The sequence below is a fragment of the Erpetoichthys calabaricus genome, chromosome 11 (assembly GCF_900747795.2).
Source record: "Erpetoichthys calabaricus chromosome 11, fErpCal1.3, whole genome shotgun sequence".
Classification (NCBI taxonomy): domain Eukaryota; kingdom Metazoa; phylum Chordata; class Cladistia; order Polypteriformes; family Polypteridae; genus Erpetoichthys; species Erpetoichthys calabaricus.
This window is the reverse complement of record NC_041404.2, coordinates 1,887,235-1,898,564: the sequence shown is the minus strand read 5'-3', so window position 1 is coordinate 1,898,564 and position 11,330 is coordinate 1,887,235.

Below are 11,330 nucleotides of genomic sequence, written 5' to 3'. Positions count from 1 at the left end.
TTCATTGTTAAGAGGTGCATAGTGGCGCAGTGGGTAGCGCTGCTGCCTCGCAGTTAGGAGACCCGGGTTCACTTCCCGGGTCCTCCCTGCGTGGAGTTTGCATGTTCTCCCCATGTGTGTTTCCTCTGGGTGCTCCGGTTTCCTCCCACAGTCCAAAGACATGCAGGTTAGGTGGATTGGAGATTCCAAACTGGCCCTAGTGTGTGCTTGGTATATGGGTGTGTGTGTGTGTGTGTGTGCGTGCTCTGTGGTGGGCTGGCGCCCTGCCCAAGGTTTGTTTCCTGCCTTGCGCCCTGTGGTGGCTTGGATTGGCACCAGCAGACCCCCGTGACCCTGTAGTTAGGATATAGCGGGTTGGATAATGGATGGATGGATGTGAAACGGTGCATAATATCAAGCATATAAAGTCAACTCCAGATAACCTGATACTGCTTAATTCATTAATCTGGTTAACTAGATAAAATGCCACAACCCCAAGTAAATATTCAGAGTGGCATGTTAAAAAATATTTGTTTTACTCGATATCAGATAACTCGATAATCTGCTTAATTTGATAAAATTTAGGCGTCCCCAATGGAAAATATCCAGTCAACTCGATATTCTACTGCCCAAATACACATTGCATTTATTCATTTTACGGGTGCAAAATAATTGTGTGATAAATGTCTGGCTTACTTTTTCATTCGAAGAATCCTCAGCAAATGTTCAAAGGTCTCGAGCCATCTTCACGTGATTTTTGCCTTGCATCTGGGGGAACAGAAGGAGTTTCTACGCAACTTGATTCTTTGTGGAAAAATCCAACTGTATGAAAGCAGTTGACGATTGTGCTTTCCTTTACTGTATCCCATGATTTCCGAAGAAACTCCACAGCATCCAGCAGATTGAAAGAAAAGTCAATGTTTTCATCATGATCCGTCAGCTGCTTTGGTGCCAGCCTTCTTCAGTAGAAGTTCTTGATGTTCTGATGCCGCAATTCATCAGTTGTGTACGTGCAGCAGTATTGGGAGGAAGAAAGAAGAGTTCCATATGTTGTAAATTTGTGACATGAGGATGTGCCAGTTGTGTTATTTGATTACTGGATTGTTATTTGCTCTCAGCCATTCATCTTTATGAACATGCTTTTTCAGATCATTTCTCATTGGTGAAAATGTCAAATAACATGCCTTCAGTAGTGAGAGAAGTTTAATAAAAGCCTCGGAGCGCTGTGCCAAGCATGTAGGTTAAAAAATTACTTAAAAAGTTGTATCCAGCTATATTGATAATCTGGTTAACTCGATAATTAATTTCAGAACTGAGAATATCGAGTTATCCAGAGCTGATTGTAGTCATATAATCTCCAATGACAAACATTGCAGTAGAATGGGTCATACTTAAGAGCTCAGTGACTTTTACTGTGGCACTGTCATAGGATACAACTTTGTCACAGGTCAGTACATGAACTTTTTGCACTGCTAGACCTGTCCTTCAGTTATCGTAATACAATTTTTTTTAAGTGGGAGTATATAGGGATAACAACAGCTCAATGACAAAGTGGTAGACCATGCAAAAATCACAGAACACGACCTCTGACTGTTAAAGAAAATAGCATATTGTGAGCAAGGGGGCTGATCGCACCCCTAGAGGATGCGGACGCTCCTCTAAAAAACACTGAAAGACTACCTTGACATTGCTCCCTTACTTGCTGGTCCCTTACTTGCTGAGCTTACTTGCGGCTCTGTCGCGCAATATGCTTCCTGCACGTACTTCGCATAAAAGCCCAAACAACCTCCTGTGTTTCTGTGCAAATCTGTGACCCAAGCTTGACAATATAAAAATTGCATATCCTCTGTTGCATGAATCTCAATACAATTTCAAACTGCCCCTGGAAGCAACATAAGCACAACAACTATGTGTCCAGATGTTCACAAAATGTGTTTCCATGGCTGAACAAACTACACACAAGCCTAAAATCACTATATGCAATGCCAAGCATTGGCAGGAGTGCTGTAAAGTACACTGCTTTTCGACTCAGTGGAGGTATGGAAAAATCTGTGTTTGGAGGATGCGAGGGGAATGCTACCTTCCAGACTGTATGGTGCCTACTGTATAGTTTGGTGAATGAGAGTTAATGGTCTGGGACTGTTTTTTAGGGTTTGGGCTAGGCCCTTTAGTTCCAGTGAAGAGTACTGTTAATGCTACAGCTTAAAAAGACATTTTAGGCAATTCTATGCTTTCAACTTTGTCTCAACAGTTTAGGAAGGTCCCTTACTGTTCCAGAATGACTATCCCCAGGTCAAGGAACACATGATTTATTGAGTTTGGAGTAGAGGAACTCGAGTGGACTGCACAGATTCCTGACTTCAACCCTAATGGGCAACTTTGGAGTTAGTTGGAATGCTAATTGTGAGCCAGATGTTTGTTTGGCAGAATGAGCACAAATTTGTACAGACACTCTTCAAAATCAGGTGGAAAGTCTTCCCAGAAGAGTGGAGGGTGTTATACAAAGGTGCTACAAAGTGGTGGAGCCAACTCCATGTTAATGCCCATGGTTATGGAATGTGATGTCCAACAAGCTCAAATAGGTGTGATGATCAGGTGTCCACAAACATTTGACTATATTGTGAATTATCACATTGCTTCAATCATCATTATGGTAATATGTTTAATTCTTTTTACAATACAGTCATGCATGAATTTACAGCCGACTAAGTTGAGGCCATTTGTACTCACAGTCAAAGGCCATAGGAAAACAATCGGGTTGTAATATTCTAGAAATTGCAAACAATGCTGCTATATGCCCTCTATTTATCACATACTTGATACACTCTGCATAGACACAGTAAGAAAAGCAGTGGTGGAGCTGCAGATGTAGAAGTCTTTTGGCTGTCTTCCTTCCTGTACTTGCCACAAACTAGCAATAAGTAAAAAAAATTAATTGTGCCCACATAGTTCCAATCTTCAAGGGTGATTGGCTATGGCACACAGTATTTTTTTGAAGTCGCACTTTATGTAGTGGGCATATCTTTTTTGTTTATGATCTGTGGAAATGGTTCACACTTTTTTCTTCTATCAAGAAAGTAGAAATGCCTCATAAATACTAATAATAAATCTTGTTCTTCTTATTATTTCACAGCATCCTATATGTTTACTGACTCTCGGAGGGACCCTTAAGGTTTGTTTTGATCGGAGCAGCTCCATGTGGCTAATTCTCCACCCCTTACACAGACAAGGCATGCAACCATTGAGACTTGAAGATCAGTTTGTGCTGTTCCATACCAGTAGTTAAAGTATACGTACCGGTAACACACACCAGACTCCCAGAGTCTCAGTTGCAATGATCTGTACACTTTGTGACCAATATATAGCCAATATGACATACAACCAAATGACCAGTCCCAAATGGAGCCATAAGTTGGTATATGACTTTATTTTAATTGGTAAATAAATTTTTCAATTTAATTTTGCAATGTATTATTCCATTTTTATTTGATTTATCCCAACCTAAGTTAAAGTTGAGATTATATCCCTACAGGTAACATATGTCTATCCATAACACCTAATAGTAAAAAAAAAAAGGCCTTGTTTCAATATCCTGCACTCCACTAAAGAATTTCAAATATCTCAGCCCCCTTCATCATATATGACATGTAGTCTATGAGGACGAAATATTATGCTGCTGACTAGTGATTGTAATATCCACTGACGTGGTAAGAGATCTAGCAAACCTATGAAAACTTAACAAAAAATAAACACTATCAGAAGCACTACTATGCAACCCAGATTTTTTTTATTTTATTGAATTTATTACAATCAAATACCACTCCAGACACATAACTCGAGTTTTACAAAAAGAAAAAAGAAAAAGTTTTGAAACAAATCAACCCCCACCCCTGAGAAAGAGAGCTAGGCCAGCAGTGTAAAACTTTATGCTAGTAAAGACAAATGAATAGATAAAATAGTAAATGAATAAAGATAAATGGAGTAAAAGAACCAGTTTTATAAAAAGATAAAACAAAATATCCAAAAGGAAGGACATAGACAGAGAAAACTCAGTTATGAAATACAATGCACATTGGTATTGTTAACTGTGTAACTTTTGATCTTGATGACTTGGTGCCAATGTCTGACAAATAAAATATATATCAATAATTGAATATCTCTCTCTCTATATTTATATATATTGTCACACACGTGCGCATGGGGAGCAGTTTAAGGACCCAACACGCACCACGACAAATCGTGCCAAGGGAGAACTGCAGCGTACTAACCTCTCTCTCTCTATTCGTTCAGAAAGAACATGGCTCTGCCGCCGTAATACTTCCCGGACGATCCAAAGAGCGGCAGCACTTTCAGGTTCCTTTCATCCCTCTAGTCCCTCTATGATGACATCATCCATCCATCCCGCACCACGGTTTTCCCAGCATTCCACCGCTTAATTTCCGGTCCATCCCTATAAGTTGTCCATCTACTCCTCCTTCTATGTCTTTTGAGTTGTTGAAACTACTGATGAAAACTTTTGTTACAGTATACGGGACAGGGTCCCAAACCTTTATACGTGTTTCTTTGTGTTCTTTCTTCACAATATATAAAATCCAATGTCTGCCTTTATGTCTGTCTGCTTTTCATGAGATAACTTTTCCTATAATTTGCTTAAAAATTCCAGTTGATTTTGCGACTTCTCTCATTGCGCTATGTATCATAGTTTGCTTGTGGTACCGATTTATTTGCGCAAATCTGAGAGACATGCTGCAGGCGGAAGAGAGGGGGGCGGGGACCTCCTCACTCATGCTACAGACTCGGGGTGCTCCTTACCTCTGCATAGCTAGCGAACGAGAACTACTTAACGGATTTAGATCGGGTTTTTTTCTATAATTTGCTTGAACATTCCGGTTGATTTTGCGATTTCTCTCATCGTGTTAAGTATCATAGTTTGCTTGCAGGAGCGATATATTCACGCTAATCTGAGACAGTTTAGCTAGCAATACCTGTTTGTTTATTGATTGTTAAAGTTTGTCCTGTTTCACTACTACATGGGCAAAGCCGCGGGGGATGGCTAGTACTTGTATAAATGTGAACGTAAAATTCTTTGGAAAATTTGAATATTGTTTTCTCAAAAAAATATTTATTCAACATTCATTCATAAGCAAAATGTGTCAATATTATTTTCTTCTGAAATACTGATAAAGTATCTACGTTAATTATACACTGGGGGAAATGACCCTGTGTTGCATAGTATCTTTGTTTTTTTCTTTTTGGATTTTACCTTTTTGTTTTCTTTTTTTATTTCTGCTTGTCAGACCAGGTTTACACTTCACAGGCTAGCAAACTTTGGCCAATCAGGATGTGGTAAACAGTGTGTGGGTATTTAAAGCTGATTGTGAACAGCAGTTTCAGTTGTGGTGTCTCCTACACAAAACCATCCGTTATACTTTCAAATTTCAAGGTCACTTTTTTGTATTCTGAGACAAATCAGGGTTAATAGACTCTACTCACTGCCAACTCTAACATATTTATCTTAAAGGCTTTGACCATTTGGAATAATTTTCTATGCTGTACTATCTACAGTTTCCTTGAATGGTTTTAACCTTGACATTTCTCCTGCAAGCATAATACAAGATGAATGGAGAGTTTGTAGACAGCAGCATTCCTCTGTGTAACAGAAAATAATAGTGTATATGTTTTAACAGGCAGGAATGTTATTGTCTAACTATCTAATTTTAAAATGCAAGGAAACTGGATAAGCAAATTGTTGCTCTGGGACATTTACGACTAACAAGATCAGATAAAGACTTTGTTAAGCAGTCTGGTCCTCTGAGATGGGGAGGTGAAGAATTGACCAGGGAGGACAAGGTAGGCAGGAGCATTTCACATTTTATGAGCCTTCCTGGGCTGAAAGGGACAAGTAAATCTATGATTCTGAAGAGAGAAGGTTTGAAATAGCAATTTACGTTTTAATTACTTGTATATCCTTACTTTATTGTTTATCCAAAACTACATTTGTGCATCCTTTAAAAGTGGAGAAATAAGTGACAGGACATAAACATTAGATAGGAATGGGGGATGTGCCAGCCTGACCAAGAAGTGTGTCAAGGATGACTAGACTGGATTTAATTTAAAGGCTGAGAGGAAAGCAATATGTTGTCTCTGTTTTAAGGCTTTTAAGTCCAATCCATAATCCTGAAACCAAAGAAAAGACAAAAAAGCACAATATACTAGAAAATAGTATATTGTCCAGGAATAGTACATATGTAAGAAATGCACTCCACAACAGTTAAGGAACCTCTGCTGGAACTGTCTGCTCAACCGTAACATAAAGGCTGTGTGCAATCCCACGGAGTGAGGTCATGGTGCCACCATCTCTTGAGGTCCCAACTCGCAAAACACAAGGAGTATGGCCTTTAAGCCAAACAATTAAACAATGTTTACATAAAACAATATTACCAAAAGTACATAAGACACATGAAAAATAATAATTGAAAAATAACAATATGAAGGGAAATAAACATAAGCCTGGGAATAATACCTGACTATAACATAACAAAGAATGCAAGCCGGGCAAAAGACCAATTGAGCTGTAGGGACCATTTGTTCAAGTTGCTTGCTTTGCTTATGTTGAGTATGGTTAAACATACTCCACGTAATTTCAGAGAACACCATAAAATGTACAATGTGCTACTGTTTTTTGTGATCAATTTTTTATTAATAAAATCAAAAGAAATAAACCTACCACAATGAGAAGCATGAATTCTCGAATGTCGGCCTACCTCATGCTTCCCTTCATACCCCATGTTCTGTGCCACACCACCATTAATCTGTGATGCTGACAGCTCTACAAGAATCACTTTACAAAAGGTAGACAGCCAGGAATTCATTGTAATTAGGCCACGTTCCATCTAGGGTAGCAGAAAGAAATTTAGCATATACTGTACCCAAACATACAATTTAAAGCTGGTACAGAGAGAGCAAAGCCTGAAATGTCACACAGTAAAAAAAAATATATGGAAAGGGAAGAATTTGAGCTAATAGCACCAAAGAGCGTGAGCAAGAGATTAGAAACCAGAAAGCTACAAAAGGAGGATAAATCCAATACACATGTATCCATGTCCCTAGGCCATCAAGCAAGCAAAAGTGACAGTCTGAATCTGAGCAGAGACTGTAAAATGCAGTTTACAAGCTGGTAAGATATAACATATGAACAAATTTAAATTCATTATATTAAAGGGTCGGATTTCTTGATGAAAAAAATGATAATTTTGAAAAATGGTATACTGTCTGCTAGTTGAAGGATAAAAAAAACAAAAGCAAAGTTAAATTATTACAAGAGTAATTAGAACTAAAATTAATGTGGAGAATGTGAAATAATGAAGAATGTCTTGGGACCCAGCCCTGTCAGCAAATTTTCAAAATATACCTTACTGGCAAGGTATCATTTGGCTGACCTCATAATAAAAATGCATCATAAAGTTATACCATTAGAAAATACAGTACAGAAATATGGTAATTACACAAAAAAACTGTCAATGCAAGGATACAAATCTAAAGCTCAGGGCTTAATGAAATAATGTGCTGCTACAAGACCTTGTGTTCCATGTGCAATTAGTAAATCAGTCAATATAATAAACAGGTCACCTTTTCATCACAGGAGTCAAGGCCCTCTAATAAAAGTTGCTTAGTTTAAATGGAGATTGTTTTTTTATTCATCTTACTTTATTCTGAATTATTCATTCACACGTTTGTGAGCCTGCTTATTGTAAATCAAGGTCATGGAGCATAGCGTGCTAAGCAGCAACTAACTCTGGACAAGGTGCCATTCCCTCACAGTAACACACACACCTACACTCACTCATACATGTATAGAGATAGTAGTCTATCTAACCTGCATGCCCGTAGGAAAAGGAAGGCAACTGGATTGCTTGGAGAAATCCTGTCCAGATGTAGGGAGAATTTCAAAACTCCATGCAGGTATGTTTTATAAAAACACTTCATAATTATTTTGGGCAATGCTGGGCTATAACCTGTCTCAGAGGATCCAGCCTTGAATATAATGCCTGGCTTCTGCAGGGCACCCTCACACTCCCACACTGACATTACTGTAGTGTCACCAGACTGACTCATATTTCAGATGTGGGAATATTAGTAGAAGTGGTGGTAATAGTAATATCTGAAAATAAAATAGATAGATAGTAATATCTGAAAAATATAGATAGACATGGGGAAAATGTGCAAACTCCACATAGATGGTGATTGGGCCAGGACTCAAAAGCTGCTTTGTTCTGTTCTAAATTAATCCAATGTAAAATCAATATGCTCATCTATTTCGAAATCAAACTGAATTCCAATTTGTCCACTCCATCTTAGACAGAGGTCTCCCAGTGTTAGCTCATCTAGGCAGTCACCTAGGGTGGCAGAATTTGGGGGGAGAGGGGCAGCATTATTTTTTTTTTAAAGAATACAGACTCTGACTTACAAATGCTGAAACTCAATATAACTGTTCCACTCTCACTGGCCTTATTTTTCTGTGCTATTGATATTTCATCTTAACATCTGACAAAGTCCATGAGTCCTTTACAGGTTTTACAAGCGCTCTTCCAAATTTCAGGATGCACTGTACTCGACATCACAGTGGCTCTCTTTACACTGTACGTCATTGTTTCTTCATTTTTTCAGGTAGTTTTACTTTTGTTTTGGTACTGTTTCCATTTCCGAATGTTTGTTCTTTATCTTATTTTCCATCCTAATGTCAACAATTAGTTGATTCAGGTTTTGGATACAAACATATTTAAGTTTCAGCTTTTTCCTGTAATTTTGCAAGCAAACAGACGGGCGGAGTGGTGGCTCTGAGGTAAGGATCTGCACTGGTAATCAGAAGGTTGTCGGTTCAAATCCCGTAAACGCAAGAAGTGACTCTAATCCCTTGGGCCCCTGAGCAAGGCCCTTAACCTGCAATTGCTTTGTCCTGAGTATGACGTTAATCTGCATCCAGCCTTGCAAGTAGGCCATCCAACCTGCAGGGAAAAATGTGGGGGTTGGTAGCAGAATCACACAATTCAATCAGATCAATCAAAGCACCAGATTCAGCCTTAGGGCTTCTTTATATCTCTCATAAACAGTGTCATCTCCAGACAGAGGAGCAGTTTCAGCGACAGACTGCTGTCAATGTCCTGCTCCACTGACAGACTGAGGAGATCGTTCCTCCCCCAAACTATGCGACTCTTCAATTCCACCCGGGGGTTAAACGTGAACATTATTCAAAGTTATTGTCTGTTTTTACCTGCATTTTTATTACTCTTTAATATTGTTTTTTTTGTATCAGTAAGGTGCTGCTGGAGTATGTGAATTTCCCCTTGGGATTAATAAAGTATCTATCTATCTATCTATCTATCTATCTATCTATCTATCTATCTATCTATCTATCTATCTATCTATCTATCTATCTATCTATCTATCTATCTATCTATCTCATGATCAAACAGGGGTTGACCACATTAAAAAAAAAGACAAAGGTTTAAATTCACTTTTGATCAGGTACAATAAACCACATAAAGAGTTTGTGAGAAATTTAATGCCTTGTGGGACGAATAGATAAACTCCCTAATCTGCATCACAAGAGTAATGCACATGGGTGGGCATCCTCTCAATGCGAATGCACTTTGGGCAGAATGTGGACACTAGAGACACATTACTTTTTATACTGTGTAGCAAATGTTAATCAGACTTTCCAAAGTGAACATTATTAACTCATATTTACAGCCTTACTGACTGTATGCATGTGATTGGAGAAAATAAATAAAGAAGATGTTCATATGAACTAACTGACTAAACAAAATTGAAGCAGATCACTGTATGCCCTCGCCAGTGCTGGCCATTTTCGGTACAGCATCATTTTTATCTACTCTTCTAGTTATCAGATAATAGGCATTCTGCTCACAGAGCTGTATTTTAGTGAACAAGTCTTTGCAAATGTGGTGGTGCACAAGCACAGTTATTGTTGGCCAGTCATAGTGATTTCTCCTAGAAAAAAAGCAGTTCTGTCCAATGAAGGAAGTCCATGACATACCCATGTCGTTATGTTTCAGCTCGGGATCCCCCCGGCTGGGTTCAAATGGCTGTTTTGTTCATGTTTTATGTTAACATTTGTGGAAGATCAGCCCGGACACAGACAGACACAGAGACCCAAGTTCCAAAAGTACACATTTTATTCTTCCCAGAACCTTTTTTCAGCACCACAACACAGTGTGCCAATCAGCCACAATTAAACAGTCTTTCTTTCTTTCTTTCTTTCTTTCTTTCTTTCTTTCTTTCTTTCTTTCTTTCTTTCTTTCTTTCTTTCTTTCTTTCTTTTCTTCTGCAGTCAAAAGAAAAGACAGCGGCTAGTAAGTAAATGATTCCAATGGTCATTCCAGGTTTCTTGAACTCCTGAAGGAGGAGTGAAACTGGTGTCTGTGGCAGCATTGCTGCATCAGTAGAGTATCAAATTCTGGAAGTATAACATAACTGTGGGACTAAATGTGGAATGCACAGATCCTCCATGAACCAGTATAGGATGGGGTTGACTTGTTTGCTGGCTTTTTTGACTTATTCTTGAAATTATATGTATTTTTAATATTTTATAAATGTCTGCTACACTTTTTATAATACATGCATTAATGTATCTTTCAAGCAATTTAACAATACTCATATATACTGTGCACAAGACTTAGGTGCTTATGAAAGAATTCAGCAATTTGGAAATTCTGTCAAAAATAATAGTAAGAACACCTGTTATTTCTAGAGTTTGCAAGAAACAGAAAAAACTCATAAATCAATATTTGCCTTTTCTTAAAACTACTTGCATGCAGTTTATGAAGAGTACTCACGTTCCATGCCTCGTGAAGAACTTACTTGGCTCTGTATCTGCAATAAATCCCAGATTAACTTGATAATGTTGAGATCAGGGCTCTGGGGGGCCATACTGTGTCAGGATTCCCTGTTCCTCCTTTTACTGCAGATAGATTGTTTTATGAATTTGGCTGTGTGTTTTGGATCATCGTCATTCCACAGAATGAAGCTGGGACTGATCATAGATTTCCCTAATGGTACTGCATGATGGAGGAGAATCAAGTCCATTTATGGAAATACAGCCCCAAACCTGCAGGTAAAACTCCACAGTTGCTTCACTGCTTCCTGCTGACCTCCATCCATGCACCATTCTCCAACCCTTTGGCAGATAAAGTGCCTTCTGTTAGAGTCAAAAATTTCACATATTGTTTCATCAGTCCAGTCTACCATCTGCCATTTTTCTGTACCCCAGGTCTTGTGTTTCCGTGTGTAGGTGAGTTGTTTGGCTTTATTTACAAATATATAGGAATGGC